General features: G+C 39.8%; 2 long non-coding RNA genes across 2 annotated transcripts in view; one reads left to right on the top strand and one right to left on the bottom strand.

Moving 5' to 3' along the window:
* LOC137202985 (uncharacterized) overlaps positions 1-7,026 on the bottom strand; it is a 56,016-nt gene extending 48,990 nt beyond the window's left edge. The window contains exon 1 of the long non-coding RNA XR_010932830.1: positions 6,961-7,026. This is a non-coding gene — a long non-coding RNA (uncharacterized lncRNA). The remainder of the gene's footprint in view (positions 1-6,960) is intronic.
* The window catches only part of LOC137202265 (uncharacterized), a 359,901-nt gene that overhangs the window by 229,073 nt on the left and 108,448 nt on the right, over positions 1-22,380 (top strand). The gene's annotated exons all lie outside the window — the stretch shown is intronic.

Below are 22,380 nucleotides of genomic sequence, written 5' to 3'. Positions count from 1 at the left end.
GCTGCCCTTAAGGTTCTTCAGAATCTTTTTTTTAGATTCCATATATATGTGTTAGCATATGGTATTTGTTTTTCTCTTTCTGACTTACTTCACTCTGTAGGACAGACTCTAGGTCCATCCACCTCACTAAAAATAACTCAATTTCGTTTCTTTTTATGGCTGAATAATATTCCATTGTATGTATGTGCCACATCTTCTTTATCCTTTATCCTATCCTTCTTTATCTTTATTATCATCTGTCAGTGGACACTTAGGTTGCTTCCATGTCCTGGCTATTGTAAATAGAGCTGCAATGAACATTGTGGTACATGACTCTTTTTGAATTATGGTTTTCTCTGGGTATATGTCCAGTAGTGGGATTGCTCGATCATATGGTAGTTCTATTTTTAGTTTTTTAAGGAAACTCCATACTGTTCTCCATAACGGCTGTAACAATTTACATTCCCATCAACAGTGCAAGAGGATTCCCTTTTCTCCACACCCTCTCCAGCATTTATTGTTTGTAGACTTTTTGATGATGGCCATTCTGACTGGTGTGAGGTGATACCTCACTGTAGTTTTGATTTGCATTTCTCTAATGATTAATGATGTTGAGCATCCTTTCATGTGTTTGTTGGCAATCTGTATATCTTCTTTGGAGAAATGTCTATTTTAATTGTTTAGTTTCTCTTGAAAACTGAGCTGTTCAAGCAACGGTGGCCTGCTTCTCCCCATGACAAGTAGCTTGTGCTGGGTCGAAGCAGATGGCTTTAGAAGGGGCCTATCCTTCCCCGTTTGCCCATAAGCCTCACTCACTGGCATTCCCTTCCTGGCCCCTATAGGCACCTATAGGAAGAGTTCTGGATGCCTGCTATTGTCCAAGTTTGGAGAAGTCTTTCAAACCTTAGCCCCTTCTGTGTTGAAACACAGGCAATTCCAACATACTCCACAGAGCCTTCTTTGCTCTAAATGGCTCACATAGTCCCTTAACCCCTGGATTGTTTAAAAGTTTATTCGGTTTCTCTTTTGCATTCTCTGCCAGCTCATTTTGCACCACCCCTCCCCCCTCCAAGAGAGTTTGTTCTGTTCTTTTGCTTTAAAAAAGGAAAACAAAGTGTGACTACACATCTATTCTCCAAAGACCATAGCTTCTCAAGGCTGAGAGCCAGATGCCTGATTTGTTTTCCATCCAGAGCTGTACATACAGAGAAAGTCAGCAGCACAAGGCCATTCTGCTTTTGACTTTCCTAGGACTGAATGCACAGCTAGTCAACAGTGGAGCTGAAAATAGAACCCAGGACTTTCAAATCATTGTTCTGTTTACTGGGCCGTGCTTCCTCCCATAAGTACTTGGTTAAACAACGTCCTGTTTTGCAAAAGTAGAAGTCATAATATACGTATGAGAAATTGGATGCAGAAGCAATACAGGCCTCACCCTCAGGAGAGATGACACTGTAGTATAAAGAAACATGAATTCATTTCTAGCACTGTAACATATAGGTTGGACACACTCACAAATGTGTGTTGAATCATCATCTTTGTAATGTGTGACATTTTGAACAAGGGGCCCTCACTGAGGGCCAAGGATGTATTTGCCTGGCAACCCACAGAAAGGAAATTTAAAATATTAGAAAGGTTATCATGAAAATGACAGGGCCTGTATATAGAGATGGTCAGGGACCTGGAATCTGGGTGTAGCCTTTCAGGATAGGGTAGCAAGTGTCGTAGGGAGGGACCAGAGGTTTGGTAGCACTGTGATTCTCAGCTCAGCGTTTGTGCATGGCCCACGGAGAGCGGAGAAAGCAGATCTGAACAGTAAGAGGACTGCCAGTAACTGACACTTTCCCAAGCTCCAGGGAAGGGTTCAGAACTCTCTCTTTTGTGTCACCATTTTGCAGAGAGCTTACCTCTCTTTTAGGGAGACTGCACTGGTTTTCAGTGAGCTCTCAGAGGGCAGGAACCATGTGGTTCTCTGTGCTATTCCCCTCCCCACCCCCCATGCCTAGCACATATAGGGAGATAGCAGAGTAGAGCCTATAACCACTTTCTGAGTTTGAGTCCCAGCTCTACAACCTCCCACCTGCGAGACTTTGGACAAGTGAGTTTACCTTTGTGTCTCAATTTTCTCATTTGCAAAACAGACATAGTAATAATAGTTCTCACCTCAAACAGTCATTGTGAAAATTGTCTTACTACTGTCAGGTTCTTAGAATGGTACTTGGTACCTAATAAGCATTCATTAAGTGTTAGTTATTAGAGGCTATCAATACATAATTTATGATGGATAAATAGTCTAGCTAACAATATAGTATAGGTAGAATATGCCAGGTGACTCGATAAGCAGTTTGCATGGATTACCTTATTTAATTCCAAAAGCAAGCGCACAAGACAGCTACTCCTGTTGCTCCATATTACAGGTGAAGCACAGAGGGATTAAGTAATTTACTCAAGGCCACACAGCTGGTGACAGGAGAAGGGTTTGAAACTATATGGTCTGATACCACATCTTTCTGCCAATTAAGTATTTCCTAGGAGAAATACTAAGGTAATAGCTGCTTTATGATGTTCTTCTGAGGCTCAAATATAATTTACTAACACTTTGAAAGTAGTAAAAATATATATACATATGTGAGATGACGGTGATGACTAATAAACACACAAGAAATCTCTTATTAGCCTCACTTAGCATATCAAAAGGTGTTAAAAATAATAATTAGCTTTAGGAACCAAAGAACAAGTAAAAGCATTCATTTCAACATACTAAAATGCAATTTGATATGCGGGTGTCACATACTCCTGATAACAGCCATTGAATAAATTAACAGTTCTTGTTAAGGACTGAAGTGCCATGATCTTTCCCTTGTTTCTTTGGTAAAATATACTTAGTTATGACACATTTTACTTATTTACATGCTTTATCTCTGAATAGTTTCCCCGGCCATAAATATGAGGGTGAGTGGAAATGATGAGTGTTTTTTTGTCACAGAAATTTTTTGGAGTGTTCTGGTGTTATGGAAAGCAAACCAAACTTGAGGTTGGGAGATGAGGTTTCTGGCTCTGGGCTCATTATCAAATAATTTCCTTTAGAACCTGAAGCAAATCTCTTAGCCTTGCTGGGCCTCAGATTTCTCTGTCTGAAAACAGAGCTTTGGATGCCACTGATTATAACATTCCTAGTACCTTTAGAAATCTTTGATTTCACTCCTGGAAATTTTTATGATAGAGTATACCTTTTCCTATATCCACCCCCATATATATATATATATATATATATATATATATATATATTTATTTATTTCAACATTTTTGAAATCAGATTATTTCACAATTAAAACAAACATTAAATTTAATCTTTTCCTCCTCCTTCTTCTTCCCCCAAAACATTGTCGTTAAATTGACAGTGTATCTTAGAATTAAGGCAAAGAAGTAAATCCAAATATAAACAAAGAACATAACACCCACCATCACAAACAATAGCTAAAGCTGTTCTAAAGTCTTAGTTGATGTGCGAATGGACTTGTGTACTGATAATTAGAGAAAGAGCACTTAGTACATCACTACTGCTTAATTTCTTTAGAGTTCAGGCCCTCTTCCAAGGAATGAATTATATTTTCTCTGTAGCAGCTATGATTCCAGGGTTCCCCCCTGCCAATGTTGACAGCATCCTATCAGAGACAAATACTTGTAAAAACTAAAATGTCCCAATACGTTGACTCTGTGACCATCTGTATGTACCTGTGACTAATCTTATGAAGTCAAGTCAGTCTCTTTGCAGTCAACTAAGAATACTAGGGGCCTTTCTTTCCTCCAGGCATATCCAAGTGGGAGAACAGCTGTTCTTTGTTTCAGGAAAGGACAGGGCGAAGGTTAGTTCATGGGTAGAGTTTCCTGTTTGTAATGTCTGAAACCAAGGAAGGTGCCAACATTTTTGAAGCTTTTGAAGGTTTTATTAGAGGTAAGGTAGTTCGTGTTGGGGTAGAGTTGCAATGAAAATACAATTTCCTCCCCAGTTGATGTCCTTTCAGATGTGCCTAAGACTAATCATACAATTGTCCTGCTAATGGTCCTCTGATGGCTCTCCTTTGCCTGCCAGACAAAGTCCAAACACTAGCACTCTCTAAACTCTACCCAGAATTATTTGCAATTCTATGAACTCTTTTTGCTCCATCTTGTAGAATCACTGAATTCTAAGTGTTCTAGTCTATCTTTCCTCCTCCGTGAAAGGGCATGTACTTTCACAAATACATTCACTATGAGTCCAGAAGTGGAGAGTATTGTGTTCTCACCGTCCTAGGCAGTGGTGCTGGGAATGCACAAACAGGAGCTCTTTAAAATCAAAATGCCTGAGGCAGCCATCAATAAAAGGTTCCTTCACCTGCTGTCTCCTAGTCCACTGGCAGGACTTGAGGGGTAAAGGCCCTCTCCTTGGACTGGGACGCTGGAACTCTAGCCCATCCCTCCATCTTCTCCAGGATGTTCCCTGCATGGGGAGTCATCGGGTCAGTAATGCTCACCGGCCTTTTAAAAGATGATATCATTTGCAGTATAGGTGGTTTGGGCGTCTTAACTCTCCTAAACTTCAGTGTCCTCATCTATAAAATTTGTTATGATAAAGCCTCCTTCATAAGCCTAATCCTGCATATTAAGTGGGATAACATATAAAGCCCTGAGCACATACTATGACCTATGAGTTCATTATTTTTGTAATATGGGATTTGGTTTTATTTTGTATAATGTGTCATCAAAATTTTAGTTTTGAAATATTTGGGTTCCCATGTTAAGGGGAATTCCCTCTCCCTGAATCTCCTTCTTGACTGTTGGCAGTCTGTGTTCCAGCAAGCTTCTTCTCTCTCGTATCTTATAAACATTTAGGTTCCAAAACAAAGTCTGTACTTAACTATTAGTCTAACCAATTAGTTTAGTCTGTCTACATAATGGTGTGATGAAGATGCCTGCAGATATTGGTTCACTAAAGTCGATTTCCCTTACCAATCATCTGTGATGACTAGTTCGTCTGCAATAGTTCCTGCAGTTCCAGCCTTCATGCCAAGCAGTGGAGCTGCTGGCCTTTCCCCCAGCCCTGTACACAATTCCCATCTGTGGAAACTAAAATCACCTGCTGGAAGAGATGCTTGCTTGTCCACATGCCAGGAGGAGCATGGAGTTGGGACATTTCTTTGGCTTGTTGGGAAATAACCTGGGCTTTAAGCTTAGCTGAACCTGGGTTCAAGTCCTGACCTTGCCATTTGCAAGCACTTCCAGGGCCAAGGAAAGCTCAACAAATGTTGGTTTCCTCCATTGTCTCCCTTTGAGAAACAGTGCACCCTTCTTTCCAGTGGTTCATTTCTGTGATCTAGTCATATGGACATTCAGTCCAACACATCCATACCAAGAAGCACATGGTTACGAATTTTACTTTCTGTTGCCTTTGGTTCTTTTTCACAAAGCCAGGATTTCAAAAACAGCTCGTGAACAGTCTGTATTTCACGGCGATTTATTATCACACCTTTCTCCAGATGTGGATGTTCTATTACCCCTGGCTTCCTGACATGTGAAAAAATATATTCCTTCTCTCTCAGTCTGTGTCTCCTGATAACAAGTTCAGACAAGCATTTTCTAAATAATTAAAGAGAAGGTGGCTGCCACGGGCATCTATAACTGACCTATTTCAGAATTCGATTGGGCAACTCTTACCTCACTTTCCAGGGAGAGGCAGTGTGTTGTCATGAGAATATCTCTCCAGAGGTAGTCAAAACAAATGGCAGTTCCTGACCTTGGGCGTATTCCCTGGCCCTCTGTGGTCCTGCGTTTGTTCCTCTTTCTGAAAGGCAGACCATGCCACATGGCATCTAAGGTCCATTCCTCCCCTAAAACACCTGAGTCTACTTCTTGCTGATTTATAAGAAAACACATTGACTTGCCTGAAGATATTAAATGGCAAATATTTAAGAAGAGAACTGGTCCTTCTCCACTTCTCTTTTATGTCTAGGTTATAAAATTATTATAATGATTACTCTTTCATTACTCACCTAATCCCATAAGACACCTCTCACTATATAAATGCACACAGCCTGTTTTCCAACAGCAATCACTCATTTTGTTGATGGGAATCAGGTCCTTTCTAAAGGCCAGTAAGAGAGGGTACCAGCTTTCTGCTAGCAGACTTTACTTTCTTCAATGGGCAAAAGGTTTACTGTGGCTGAGACCAATGCAGCATCACCCAGTTGTCTTCTCCTAAGAGAGAATTACCAACTACTCTTCAGGTACTCCAAAGGCTTGCAACATATGCCATGAGGTTGGAGGAGAAGAAAAGGGATATTTATTAGTAGGAAAAAATGAGATACAGTAGGTTCTCCTTGTTTTGTCTCTCTATACTGCTTGGTGTTACACTAAAGCATTTTACATAGAGATCTCATTTCTCCTCTTTTACACTCAGGACCACTCTTCAAAGCAAGTCTTATACCTCTTTTACAGCTGAAAACATGGAGCCTCAGTGATGTTAATGAATTTCCCAAGGTCACCCAGGTCTCTGGCTATAAAACCTGTGTTTATTTCATGTCATTACATGGCCCCTACCAGGAACTCCTACATGTGTCTAAAATGGGTAAAGAAAAAATTGTTCTGGCATGTGGAGAAACCCTGAAATGACTCACTCCGCTGAGGCAAGCCTGCCAAAATGTTGTATTCCACATCTGCAAAGCTTCAAGCAGGGACCCTATGAACATGGAAGCAAATACTTAGGTATTTCACACCCCTATACTGAGAGAGTTTTGAATTCTTTTTCCCAATAGATTCACAAAAGTCAGACATTATTTGAGATGCAATAGTAATGGATACCATTGACTGAACTCATTATGCTCCCAGCTCTGTGCTAAACACTTTATAAGCATCATCTCATTTACCCAGACATTGTTCCATGAGATGGTTACCACCCTCTTATATAGACACGGGCACTGAGACTTACTAAGAAGTGTCACTTACCCAAGTGTCATGGACTCGGAGACTGCGAAAACAGGTACGTCGGAATCTAAAGCAGATCGCTCCTGTTGATTACTCAGCAATGCCTCAGCACTGCAGGGCAGAACAGGACTCAGGGAGCCCTGTGCTCTCTCTCCATTGGGTCTGCACTTCCATATGGTAACTTGAAAACTTGTAGGAATCACTACTGTGAATAGAGAATGTCCACAACCGGCAATAACAATTATAGGGACAATCAACACTGTAAGTTCTCACTGTACTTGCATTCATTAAAGATAGAAATTAATGGGGAAGAAGGCAGAGGGGAAAATCCCTGTCTCAAATGAGGTCATCGGAACAATAGAGCAATCTCAGTAATTATTTAGAGGGAACAGAACTGATTATTTATCAGAAATAGAACAATAAAGAGGCCATGTCCAGAAGCCGCCTCCCTTGCAGCATTTCCTGGAAAGATCACACATTGTTTAGTTTAATAGTTTCAAAAATAATAAGGAATAACAAGATCCGCCAAGCTAGATTTGACTAGAAGATAAAAGATTGCCAATAATAGAATGTATTTCAGTTGATTTCAGCATAGTGAAGCCAAAGCTAGAAAGGAATCATTAAGGAAAAGTATGTAAATTCTTTTTTTTTTAACATTTTTATTGGAGTATAATTGATTTACAATGGTGTGTTAGTTTCTGCTGTGTGACAAAGTGAATCAGCTATATGTATACATATATTCCTATATCTCCTCCCTCTTGCGCCTCCCTCCCACCCCTCTAGGTGGTCACAAAGCACAGAGCTGATCTCCGTGTGCTATGCGGCTGCTTCCCACTAGCTATCTGTTTTACGTTTGGTAGTGTATATAGGTCCATGCCACTCTCTCACTTTGTCTCAGCTTACCCTTCCCCCTCCCCATATCCTCAAGTCCATTCTCTACATCTGCGTCTTTATTCCAGTCCTGGCCCTAGGTTCGTCAGAACCACTTTTTTGTTGTTGTTAGATTCCATATATATGCGTTAGCATACGGTATTTGTTTTTCTCTTTCTGACTTACTTCACTCTGTATGACAGTCTCTAGGTCCATCCACCTCACTACAAATAGCTCAATTTCATTTCTTTTTATGGCTGAGTAATAGTATGTAAATTCTGACCTTGCATTTTGCAGTGACAACACTTAAGCAATCGTAGTCTAATCCAAGTTTGTCACAGGATGCTAGACTTTCATATCATGGCTTTCAGTCCTCAGCTGATAGCTGATTATGACAGCAGATCTTTTCCTGGAAACTGAATGAGTTTAAAATATATAGTGACCTGATATTAGTGGATTAGAGAGACGAGGTCAGAGATGGGAAATGAATCAGGGTTGGTAAACAACTGTGGCCACTTATGTTGCAAATGTGCAACATAAGGATGAAAGGTGGCCAGTGCACTCACGTGATTCTCTCAAAATGGCAGAAACAAGAGCTTATGTGCTTGTATCCAGTTTAGAAACATCATCATCCCCAACTTATAACTCAGGTCCGATGTTTATAGGCATTTTGGAAAGTGATGGGAAAACAAATTCATTCCTTTTTCAAACATTTATTGAGTACCTACAAATACACCAGACGTTGTGGAGCATGTGGTGTAGACGCAGGAGAGGGACAAAGCCACTGAAAAATAAACAGCAATGCAAAATGGTCCACATTCAGTACAAAAGGAGGCCTAGGCCAAAAGTGCAAACACATGAAGCAGCCACTGATGGCAGATGCTTGCTCCTCTCAAAGAATTATAGACCAGATACTTACACTCAGAGAAATGAAGACTTCCTAAAAATATGAATGTGCCAGCCAGCATTGTTTTTCTGACATTAATCTAGATTTAATAACGTTTAGACATTAAAAAAACCCAGACTTCTTGAAAGAAAGAAAGAAATTCATCCACCTGATCCCACAATGGTAGCACTATGAGAGGACTTAAAAGAAATGTTAGTGCAAAGATATTTTCTGTTTTTAATTCACTTTTTAATTCACTCCAAGACACATACAGCATTGTTTATAGGTGTCAATTCTAGTAGAAGTCAACATCCACTAGCTCATCTACTCACAAGAAGAAAGCAAGGCTCAGAGACATCAAATCCGGTGGCCCAAATGCAGATGTCTCAACTCTGTATTGCCTCCCTAATCTTTATTATGACTCTGAACTTAGCTACTCCTTCCTGTACCAAAGGTATGGGATTCTCAAAGAAAAGATAAATAAATGTTAAATTATAATAATAACAACTGAATCCCCGGTTGGCTGCTATCAAGGAAAGAAAGAAAGAGGACAGGAAAAAATACGCCCTGTAACTTTCTGAAAGGCAACAAGAATTTAGAGCAAGATTCCTATTTGCATTTGCAGGACAGGGCGTGAAAATATTGATTACTGTGCAGCAGGGAATTTCCTGTCTGCCTCCAATAAAGTGCATTCCACAAGCCTGATATTCTTGGAACATAGTGTTACACCTTGGAATTTCCCTAAATCTGAAAAGAGAGAGTGGCTTTCAACCTTCCCTGTTCTAAATAACATATTCTAACTTCCTTAAAAAGATGGATCTATGTGGGTGTTAAGAATTTGATATCTTTACTTCCTCTAGATCCCAATTTTCTCTCCAAATTCATATCATCACCTTCTTCAAAAAAAAAAAAAAAAAAGACCACCATCTCTCTCTCCTGACCATCCACACAGATCAGCTGCCTCATACATGAGGTGTTTCCAACATCATTGGCAGAAACCAGTTGCATCATTAGAAGTTTGGATTGCCTTTCCTGCTAAAGTTACCAGTCCTTCAGACATATCTGAGGTAGTGTTAATATATGTCTATAAATTTTTTATCAGAAGGAGAAATCAAGAAGGAGAGTCCATGTCCCACCCCCTCCTTAAATCCGGCAGGTCTTTGTGACTGCCTTGACAATTCCAGGGAGGAGATCTGGGTGACTTCTGAGTCTAGGATGGAGAAGTCCATGTGGCCTCTTCCAGTGTTTCCTGGGACAGTCACTCTGGGAGCTTTTCCCCCACGTAAGAAGTTCATTTACCCTGTGTCCATCACTTAGAAAGATCATGTGGAGATACCAAATCGAGAAAGTGGTACCCAAAAGGCTTCCCAGTCTAGATGTCAGTTGTGAGTGATGAAGCCTTGGTGATAATTCCAGTCCCGGGCACTATTACAACCTCATAAGATCCTGCGTGAGAACCACTTACCCAAGCCCAGTCAAACCCAGGATTTGTGAGAAAAATAAGTGTTACTGTTGTTTTAAGCCACTGTTTGAGATGTTTTATGCATGATAGTAGACAATTGGAACAGATTCTGAGAACTGGAAGTTGGGTGCTGCTGTAACAAAACCTAAAACGTGGGACATTGACTCTGGGACAGAGTGGTGGGCAGAAGTTGGAGGGATTTTGAAGAGACTGTGCACAGAAGCCTGATGGCCCTTGAAGAGGCTACTAGAATGTTAGCAAGATGTCACCTGCAGTGACACGATAAATACAAAAGGTATCGAGTGGACTGGTAGATTTGGCTAAAAAGAATTTCAGCCAGAATGTTGAAAATGCCAAATGGCTTCTTTTAGTCACATATAAATATGTAGAGAGATGAGTTCAAAATGGGAACTGTTTCGTTTTCAAGAAAACTTAAAGAAAATATATAAAAGATCCAGTGCTTGCTACATTCAAATATAAAAGTATTTCTCATTCCCAGTTTCTCCATACAGCAGAAGATTCTCAGATTAAGAAAGGGTGTCAGACCAAAGATCAAATCCAAAAGCCAAAGAGCCTTTGTGGGTAATGTCTCATAGACCCCTTGAAACAGACAAAGTTTCTCTAAGCATCTTAAGGGCATACCAGGCAGACTCTCTTAGTTAAACAATGGGGCTTCTAATAATCTTAAAGTAATGGTCCCATTGCAGCTTTACAGGAATCCCAAGGTAGAGAAGGACTTACATCAAAAAGATTTGTGGGGAAGTTTTTGTCTAATGGAGTATACTCTAATAAAAATGATGAGAAGTCCACAGAGGTTTTTGCTGGGTTTTTTTTTTGGGGGGGGGTGTTGTTTTGTTTTTTATTGAGATATAATTGACATAGAACATTATTTTTATTTCAGGTATACAACATGATTCAATATTTGTGTATATTGTAAAATGATCACCTCAATAAGTCTAGTTAACATCCATCACCACACATGGTTACAATTTTAAAAAATACAGTGACAAGATTTTATTGATTAACATTTTGCCAGCATGGACTAAAAGGGACAAAAATAGTTAGAAACAAAAAGAGATCTTTAGATTCCAGAATTTCTATGGGCAGGAGACAGGCTGATAAAACTATTCAGCTTCCAATACAGGGCACATTTTGTATAAAAGGAAAGATAATTTAAAGGGAACCAAGATAATTTAAGAGGAACCAAGACTGAAAGGGGAGACCCAGGAGAAGTGGGAAAATCCTTCCTAGGCAGTAGGACTGAGACCTGAAGAAGGAACAGGGAATGTTTGCCTGGCTAGATTTCAAAATTTCATTGAACCAATGACGATTGTGTACTTCCATTTTCCTCTGTTTTCAGCAAGAATGTCTACAGTGATTTTCCAAGGCATAGCACACCATTGTTTGTTGGGTATATAGGTGTTTGTTCACAAGTGTTCAGACTGAGAGAAACAATATACAAGAAACCTCACCCGGGCTTCCCTGGTGGCGCAGTGGTTGAGAGTCCGCCTGCCGATGCAGGGGACACGGGTTTGTTCCCCGGTCCGGGAGGATCCCACATACCGCGGAGCGGCTGGGCCCGTGAGTCACGGCCGCTGTGCCTGCACGTCTGGAGCCTGTGCTCCGCGACGGGAGAGGCCACGGGAGTGAGAGGCCCGCATACCGCAAAAAAAAAAAAAAAAAAGAAACCTCACCCAAGGGGTTTCATTTGTACCTAGATTTGATTTAGATGATAAGATTCTGAACCTTGATCCTAAGCCTGATGAGACACTGGGGTGTACTGGAAGGGGTGAATTTATGGATTTTTTTGAATGTGGAAGCAATATAAATAATTTGTGGCCAGTAGATATACTTTGGAATTTTAAAACATGTTCACAGTTTTTTGACACTCTTCCCATCAAGAGGTGGAGTCTAGTTCCTGTCCCCTTAAATATGGACTGGACTTACTAACTCATTTCTAAAAAATAGAGTGCGATGGAACTGATGCTACATTAATTCCAAGCCTAAGGCTTCAAAGATAATACAGCTTCTTCCTGGCTCGCTCTTGGAACACTCATTCTTACAATCACCCCCCGCCCAAAACTTGTGAGAAAGCCCGGGCCAAATGGAGAGTCCTGGAAATGAACCAAGGCCCCAGGCCCTCAGCCCCAGCTGAGCTCCCAACTTGTCAGCCATACGAGTGAGCCACTTTGGAAGGAAATTCTCCAGTCCTCCATCAAGCTGAGGCCACATGGAGCAGAGACAAGTCTTCCCAGATAAGCCCTGTCCAAACTGCAGATTTACTTGCAAAATAAATGACTGTTGTTTCTTTTGAGCCGTTACGTTTACAGTGGTTTGATACATATCAATAGAAATAGGAATAATTTCTCGTCAGGTATATATACAGTTGAGTTAGGGGTGCCGACCCTCAGCGCAGTTGAAAATTCACATACAACTTCACAGTTGGTAAATCCTGAGTCAACCAACCGCGGATTGTGTAGTACTGTAGTATTTGCTATTGAAAAAAGTCCACCTATAAGTGGACATGCACAGTTAAAACCTGTGTTGTTCAAGGAGGGTCAACTGTGTATATACATCTGGCATTTATTGAGGAATAAATACTGTCTAGACCATATTCTATATGCATTACATATGTTAATTCATTCCATTCTCATAACAACTCTATGAGGAAAATGCTTTAATATCCCCATTTAATAGATAAGGAACAGTAGATAAAGCATGAAGAAGTTGACCAAGTAGCTCGACCAAGACCATACAGCCAGAGGGCCCAAACCGTTGACCCAACTGATCCATAGTCCATAACCATTATGCTTCTCTGCTTCTTATAATAGCATTTTCTGCTTTAATTTTTCCACTTACTGTTAACACCAGGTAGCCTCTTCTCCATGACTCTAGCCTTTACCTTTAGTTGAGGGAACTTCTTGCTCCTAATAGGCAGACCACAGTTTAGATTTTGTCCCTAAATTCCAGATTTACTGAGATCAGCCAGCTATGGCCCATGGGCCAGAGCTGGTCCACTACCTGCTTTTGTAAATAAACATTTTATTTTTTAACACAGCCATGCTCATTCATTCATGTTTTGTCACGGTTGCTTTTGCACTACACTGCAAAGTTGAGCGGTTGTGACAGAGACTATATGGCCCACAAAGCCTAAAATTTTGCTATCTGATCCTTTACAGAAACAGTTTGCTGACTCCTAACTTAAATCACTGAAGTTCCCTTTCTCACTGAATTCATAATATGTCATAAACAGAATACATGAGAATTTTAGACCGGTCTAGACTGAAACCCACCTCTGTTACCTATGTGTGCTCTTGGGAGAGTCTCTTAACTTCTCTGAATCTTAGTTTGACAAAAATTGGAGAGAATAGTAAGACCTCTGTCTTAATTCATAAATGCTAAGATACTGATACATACAATATTATTAATACGTTAAAAGTTTTACTCATCTTTTATTATTAGAGACAAATTTAGGGGATCGTATAATTAGAGGCAAAGGAAATAAAAGATGCTTAATATTTTATTTTCATGTTTATTCATGTTGTTTATAACTGTTAGGGCACACAAAGAAAAAAGGGTGGCAACAGCTTCTGTTAGGTATAAGACACAGGTGGAGATCAATGGTCTGTGGAAGTCCAGGTTGTAAATTTTTTTCTATAGTCCAGATTTTTTAAGAAAAATCCTATAGGAAGAGATGGCTTCACAGGAAACAGTTTTCTGACACCAATTTCTGATTAATTAAATGTCAAAATTTGAAGAAAGAACTCTGGGTTGCTTATTGAGCTAAAAATACCATATTTTTCACACTATAACTGAATATTTTTCTTCGATAATATGAGTAAATTTAGAATCCCAATGGCAGAGTGACTTGACCTGATTAAAAGTATTTTTTTTCCACATTTGCAGATAGTCCAAGCAACTGTCAGCAAGTTAGTTATTTCATCGTTCCTGCCAAAATGATGTAATATCGCGGGGGATGGGAGTTTAAAAGTTGATCTAAGTGGCTGAATTAACTGTTTCCGTTCTGAGAGGTGACAGTCACATCCTGATTTCTCAGGAGAACTATGAGAACCAGGTTCTAGGAGAGCGAAGTCAGGGGCATCTACTTTGTTTGCTGTTGTTGCCAGGAGACTTTTTTCTGTCCTCGGTGTGAGAGCTGCGGAGTCAGAGCTTATCTCTGCTCCCAGGTGACGCAGGTCAGCTTCGCAGGTATTGATGGCGTATCTGTCTAGGTGGGGGTGACAGCCAGGGTGTGGGAGAGGCTCTGCTCTGAGAGAGGAGTTGGGGCCTCTCACACATGAGGGGTGTAAGATGAACAGAGATGCTGCAGGGAGCCTGATGAAGCAGGTTGAGTTGGAGCTGACTGAACACCACCTTCAAACTGCTGTGCAGATTCTGGTTTTCTTCATTCAAGTTTCTTTTCTTTCCCTCTTTTCACTTGTCACACACATAAAGGGCAGTGAAATGCCAACCTGGCCCAGCTGAAAAGCTTGGAGATCTGAAACTGTAAAAGAAGATAATGATTAGACACCTGTGGAGATGAGTAGAGACCCTTGATAGCATACTTTATGTTCTTGGTTAACCTTTTAACTATAAGAAAGCACTCATTTAATAGACATGGGCTCCTTGAAAGAAAGGAAGAAAGAAAGAAAGAAAGGGAGGGAGAGAGAAAGAAAGAGAAAAAAATAGACATAATTTTGTCTCAGACCATTACATTTTTAGTATTGTACTGTTCCAATGCATTAGTTCATTAAAGAAATCATAGAGGGCTTCCCTGGTGGCACAGTGGTTGAGAATCTGCCTGCTAATGCCAGGGACATGGGTTCGAGCCCTGGTCTGGGAGGATCCCACATGCCGTGGAGCAACTAGGCCCGTGAGCCACAACTACTGAGCCTGCGTGTCTGGAGCCTGTGCTCCGCAACAAGAGAGGCCACGATAGTGACAGGCCCGCGCATCGCGATGAAGAGTGGCCCCCGCTTGCCACAACTAGAGAAAGCCCTTGCACAGAAATGAAGACCCAACACAGCAAAAATAAATAAATAAATAAATAAACTCCTACCCCCAACATAAAACAAAAGAAAAGAAAAGAAATCATAGAACCTAAAGGTAGAAAATTCCGTAGAGGTCACTTTGTCCAAATTTGGATGCCTGCAGAACTCTTCTGTGTAACTACCATGGTGGGTGCGTTAATTCATTCCATGATGTTTTCTGAGCCTGGTCTATACCAGGCATTGATCTAGGCAGAGGCCCGAACAAAAGAGACAAACATTTTTGCCTTCATGGAGTTGGCTTACATTCCAGGACCTGTGCTTGAACATTTCTGGTGACCAAGAGCTGTCAGTTTAGAAGGGAAAAATCAGTACTTGAGATTTTTATTTATTAGTAAACTCTTATGAGTAGAGTTTTCAGAACTTTACAAATATTAACTCATTTCATGCTCTTAATAAGGCAGATGCTATTATCATCATCATCCCTCTTCTACAGATGAGCAAATTGAGGCACAAAGAGTTTAAGGAATGTCCCAAGACCATGCAGCTGGTAAGCCATAGGGCCAGGATTTGAACCCAGCTGTCCTGGTATAGAATCTGGGTTCTAAACTACTAGGCTATGCTGCCAACATTTGGCTAGTTTATATTTATGACTTGGTTCTGTTTGTCCTGATGTTGGTATCCCTTACTCTAAAATGTTTAACCCATTTATATCTTAAGACCCTTGGGACCTTCTACTGTATACTCTCATCCACTGGATACAAACAAAGACAATGCCTGACTCTTGAATTATGTGATTATATAGGATGAGACAGCACTTCCTTAAAAGGTATGGGCCCCGCTTGTCCCACCACTCTCCCTGCCACATGAAAGGGCAGTGCTTGTATGTAGTAGGTGCTCAATTAATAATAACTCTTGCTGTTAATTCATAAGTTTCTGGCTCACTGATGACTAAAAGTCCCCAGTTTAGCTTCCTGCTTCTAGCGCAAGACTGTTCTCTAGGAGAGGATGCCAATTAGGCTTTATTGGACATTTTTTCAAAATTTTCCCTGAAAGCAGGTTTTAATAATGGGAGAGGGCCTCATAGGGCTGAGAGGAGAGACACTGTCATCACCAAGGATGGAAAAGGGAGAGGATGAGGAAGTTGGGAACATGGAAAAACTCATATATGTGGGGCCATCTTGAAGACTGCCCTTCCACAAGAGCACAAGCAATTAACCAATCCTTCTGCACAACATGTAGAAATAAAAACAGCTCTACCAAGCCAGGTTTATTGCTTTGGGTCTGAAAAAACAATCATCTCTGCTGTTGCATCATGGAATAGGAAGTAAGAAGGAGCTAGACAGAAGTTTGAATAGGGCTATAATACTTTTGAAATTTTTCTGAGTCAACTCATTGGTTGGTTTAATCCTTTGTTTGAAAGGAATAAAAAGAATGTCAGATGCCTTCTCCTTTCAAATGGAATAGTCTCAAAATACCTTCTAACATCACATCCCAGTGATTTCCGGATTATCACTCATGACTCCTCTTCCTATCATTGGTGAGATTAATCTAGTCAACTTTCTTTACTAGTTTATTGGTCTCAGAGTTCTCTGCCAATGAGACTCAGCCAAGACAACTTCCTTTCTCTTACTCAGTCCTCCCACCTGCACATTTGGTCTACAGAAAGTATAATTCCTCTTGCATCCCTTCTTCTGCTCTGTCATTCCAAACAAGAGGCTCTGCCCTATGTCGAATTACCCACCTCTTCTGCTCATGTAAATCCTACCTTAAAGTTTGTCTTCTTTTGCAGATACTTCCTGCATGCTGTTCTGAACACAAATTGTTCCCGTTCTGTTGCTCCCCACTTCAGTCCTGCATGTAGAACCATTACTTAAACTAGTAAACCAGTGCACTCAGTGAATGTTTCCATGCAGAGTTGTGGTCATAGATGTTTTAAAACCAATCTAGTTATCATAGCCAATGTGTAGGTTTCTAGAAAGCAAAACCAACAGCTACTTGAAGTGGACATTCCAAAGACTATTTGTGTGAGTTTGTGAAAGACAATGTCCTTAAAAAATTTTTCATACTACGTGGTACTTAATTTTTATTCAACAAAACCTTGAGAAAGCCATCCACATCTGCAAGAAAGGTTTTTGAAATTAATAAATTTTAGATTCCTTGACACCCATCCATGAAGCATTACCTTTTCTAAGTAAAGAGTAGTTGGCAAAAATCATTTGAGACGTTTCCCATAATCTCTCAAAGAATCTGGCTCAGAATCTGAGTCCTGGGACCAAACACAGATACTGACAACCCAGGTGGGTTCCTATTTCATCCAAACAAGTTTGTTTTTCTTTTTCCTGAATGGATATTTTTAAGTGCCTGCTGGTTATTAGTCAAGGAAGAAGGGTGTTATAGGCCATTAACTTTAAAAAAAAAAAAAAAAAAGGACATTTCTTCTCTTGAATTTTCCCCAAATGCTTTGGAAGGATTTCTATTGCATTATTGGTTGCGTATATTCTTACCATGATAATCCACTTTTAATAGCTTCATTTACATTAGCTATCACCCCAGAGAGCCATAGTAACAGGCTGCTGAATTACCAGAGAGAAATTGCTCTTGAAAGTAATCATTGTGAATGAATTTTCATCACTCGGTCTCATCATTTCATGCTGTTTTGTCTCTTTTCTTTTGCCCCTGACGAAAGTTAAGCACAAAGAGGCCTTTTGTTATTATCTCATTTTCTTTAGAAAACTTAGTCTTATTAATCATAGCAGTTGGTTTATATAGACAACCAAAGAGTATCACCCATGCGCACACACACACCCCCGCCGAGATTTTGAAATGAGTTTCGTTGTCTTGTGGTGAACATTGTTTTATTTTACTTTACAGTATCTCATGTAAATTTGGTTTTCATGTAACCTAATTGGTGCAAGTTTCTGTTTTAAGTACAGGGGCTTGTTTTAAGCAGGAGAATTGTGTTGGATTTACTTCAACAAAAACGTTGAAATGTTAAACTCTTGGGGGGAAAACCTAGAATAATTAAAGAAATAATATTAATAAAAAATATTTAGCAAGTACTTAATGTCAAGCCCTATGTTAAAAGATTCTTAAAGGGTATTTTTGTTGTTGTTGTTTGCTAGTTTCATATTCTTTCATTTGCCCCCAATTTGGTGCTACAACTTTTGTTATTTTCCTCATTTTTCAGGTGAGGAAACAGGATTTCAGAGGATAAGTAACTTGCCCAAACTCACACAGTTATCAAACAGTGGATCCAGAATTATAACCCCAAAAGTCTGATTTCTTAATCTTTCTACTACATTCCCTTATATTATATGGTATCTGCTAAGGAATACTAAAGTGAATGGAAAAAGGACTTAAAATTCTAATTAGTTACTATTTATATGAGCTTACAAAGCAACAGATAATGATTGACCTAGCTGCTGAACGGTTGAAAAGGTTTCTCCCAAAATATAATTTGCTGTTTAATCAAAATGAAATTAAGTTTTCACATGGTGCCTAAAAGCTGGAAGGTTTGGATTTTTTGTTTTTTGTTTTTCTTTTAAAGTATCTAAAGAATGGGCCAACAATAAGATAACCATTGGGGAAAACAGACACCAACAGCTGTTTTCTTCACCAAAATACTCTTGTGTTCAGAGTCATATTCAGCTGCATGAAATCGGAGTTTTGTAGGTTGAGAAGCTGCTAGAAATTTCAGCCAGACTCTATTTTTTAAAGATAAACTTAAGTAATAAAAGTGATTACAGATGTTACTGTTTTTAATTGGTTATCAGTACTGTTTCCAGATGTCCTTTCTACATTTAATCCTTTCAGCAGATGGCTGTTGACACCTGCTCCGTGCCCAGCTCGGTTGAGGCCCCAGGAATATAGGGGTAAACAGAACAGACAAGTGGCTTTTAGAGATTCTCCTCCACTGAGGGAAACACTAATTGATAAACTAAAAAGAACATGTAATATAACATCAGGAAGTCGTAAATTCAGTGAAGAAAAAAATAAAACTGGGTGAAGTGAGAGACCCGGTAATCGGTGAAAGCTTCTCAGATACAGTGACATTTGAAGACCTTCTCTGAGGAGGTCACAGAATCTGTGCAAAAGGGCGATGGGACACTTAACAAGGTGAGGTGTGGGAGAGGCCTTTCTGCATGTTTTTAAGATTTGAATGTGAATGCATTGCATTTTTAACTCTCTGCCACTACCAGCCCCGCCCTCTAACTGTTGTTCTTTTAAAACTCCATTCAGAGTGTAAGTTAATAGTTGCTTTGCAAAGAGTTGGCCCTTTTATTCTTTTTAATGTTTGTTTTATTTTCCACATCTGGAAAAAGAAATACAGTTTAACCAAATATTTGTGAATTCTTTTTCATTTTACAAATACTGTTAAAATTCCAGTGAGCTTTGATGCAACATTTGATATTTTCGCTTTCCCAAGCATTTGCTAATAATCCATTCTCTGAGAGGAGATGAGGTTTTTCTTCATGGTTTTCAGGAATAGGGCGTTTTGACAAATGTCTTGCTATTCAATACAAATAAACTTAGTTTGACTTCAGTATTAATGATAAAAATATTCTCTGGCTTGTATTTATAAACACCCACCTTAAAAACTAGTGATTTGTAAAAACAAGTAAGAGTCCCAAACTTTATCTTCACCCAGGCCTCCTTTCTCGAGCCCTCATTGAATCAGCTGTTCTTGTTTCCTTGGATTCCTGACCCTGCATTCAGTACTCTTCCCTCTAACTACATTGGGACCACGTTCTATAACATCACCTGGTTCTTGGATCCAGCTAGTTCTTAGGCCGGTTTTACTCATGGACTTATCGATTTTCTGAGCTCATAATTTTTTGCAGTTTGATCTGGGTTTATGTCACTTACGGCTGAAGGACTCCTGATAAGACACTAAGGGAAGACCATAGGACTGGTAGGCAAGAAACCTGTCAGAGCAGAATGAAACAAAAAGATCTAGGTAGCCGATGACTTGGGACTCACATGGCTGCATATTTTGAGATAATCATAGCAGGCAACAAAAACGCCAGCTGAATCCTGGTCCTAGGGTAGGGGCTACTTGCCCTCTGGCCTCTTCTGTTTTGCATGGTGGCTCTACGGTTACAGATATCCAGGACTCAACTGTAGCGAGAGAGAATCTACAGATGTACACATGATCTAGTCTTGGCTGCAGCAAGATAAGAGCAATTAGAATTATTAGATTTCTTCTCATCCCAAGCAGTAAAAAGATTTCAGGACAAGCCTGGAGCTTCTGCTACTTACTACATGTGATCATCAATAAAGCATTTCATGTTTTGTGAGCTTATTTTCTTCCTTGATGAAATGGAGGAAAGTTCTACTACTTAACCCTCACAGCAGTTCTAGTGTTATCCAAACTGGGACACTTCTGAGAGTAAAAGGAATATTCATCATGATGAAGGGCTAGCCAGCCTCAATGAGGACTGTCCCAGGCAGATCAGGACCTATGGGCACCCCTTTTCTGAATCATTCCTCCTGGTTCTTTCCTGACTGGGTTTTTCACATCTACCTTCTGCCTTCAATCATCCTTTTAGAAAAAGAGATCATTCTAGATGGTTTCTCTCTTTTTTGCTGTGTATACAGCTGGCTACATCATGGTGCTATTATGAGCCAGACCCTGTTTTATATTCACATTGTCTCATTGCATTTTTCCCAGCATTCCTGTGAGGTAGGAATGATTTAGGGACGAGGAACAGTCCTAGAGCAGTTGAATACTGCCCTTTGCACTGCCAGGCAGCAGTGGGCCTGCCATACGGAGCAGGCGACCAGAAGCTAGAACCTTTGCTCCGCTCACGGTGCTTGGCTGCCTCTTTGTCTTTCAGATGTGCAGATGAGAATAGCCTGCCTCATTTTCCTTTGCATCATTTAAAATCTGGGGGTTTAATAAAAAGAAATGAAATCTTGCCATTGGCAGCAACATGAATGGACCTAGGGCGTGCTATGCTAAGTAAAACAAATCAGACAGAGAAAGAAAAATGCTGTATGATTTCACATACATGTGGAATCTAAAAAGCAAAACATACGAATATAACTAAACAGAAACAGAGTCATCAATACAGAGAACGAACAGGTGGTTTCCAGAGGGGAGGGTGTTGCGGGGAGGGGAGAAATAGGTGAGGGAGATGCAGAGGTATGCGCTTCCACTTGCAAAATAAATGAGTCACAGGTGTGAAGTTTATAATGTGGGCGATACATTCAATAGTTGTGTAATATCTTTGGTGAAGTATGGTAACTAGACTTATCATGGTGATCATTTTGAAATGTATAGAAATATCAAATCACTATGTCGTGTAACAGGAACTAATGTAGTGATGTAAGTCAATTATACTTCAAAAACAAGCAAATAAAATCATAGGAAAATAGATTAGATTGGCAGTTACCAGAGGAAGGAGGTCAGGGGAGAGGGAATCGGATGAAGGTGGTCGAAATGTACAGACTTTCAGTTGTAAGTAAGTTCTAGGGAAGTGATGCACAACATGATTAATATAATTAGCACTGCTGTCTGTTATACTTGAAAATTGTTAGAGAGTAAATCCTAAGAGTTCTCATCACAAGGAAAGCATTTTTCCTATTTCTTTAATTATGTATCTATATGAGATGATGGATGTTTACTAAACTTATTTTGCTAATCATTTCATGATGTATGTAAGTGAAATCACTATGCTGTACACCTTAAACTTATACAGTGCTGTATGTCAATTATATCTCAATAAAACTGGAAGAAAAATGTCTGGGAGCTTATAACTTTCAAAGATAGAGGTAATATTTTTTAAAATCAGAGATCTGCTTCAAAGTCTTTCCACTGTGGCTTCTGAAGGCTGTGCTAATAAAAAAAAAAAAAGAAGGGAGTTCCCCTTGAACTGTCAGTGGAGGCTGGTTCTCTGGGCTCCAAATAGAAATCTTCTTCCAGGTCTCTTGAGGCCTGAGCTCTGCTGTCTGTCACAGAGCCTCCTATGAGAGTGAGCTCCTAGTTCCATCCTAAGCGTTCCCTGGAGGCAGTGGCATGCTAGTGTGTTTGACACCCAGACAGAAGCATTTTCTACACCCTGCTCCTCTATTCCACAGATTTATTTTCAGTAATAATCCTGTAATAATCAGTAAACGTTATTCTTTTCTTGATTTGTTCTTTAGTTGCGAACGCCAATTTTAAAAAGAATGATACTTTTAATGATACTATTGAAGCTTGGAAAAATATTTCATGTATTAAAAATTTGTTC

This window comes from Pseudorca crassidens, chromosome 11 (genome assembly GCF_039906515.1).
Source record: "Pseudorca crassidens isolate mPseCra1 chromosome 11, mPseCra1.hap1, whole genome shotgun sequence".
NCBI lineage: Eukaryota > Metazoa > Chordata > Mammalia > Artiodactyla > Delphinidae > Pseudorca > Pseudorca crassidens.
Note: the sequence above shows the minus strand (reverse complement) of the source record. Positions and strands in the feature narration are given on the sequence as shown.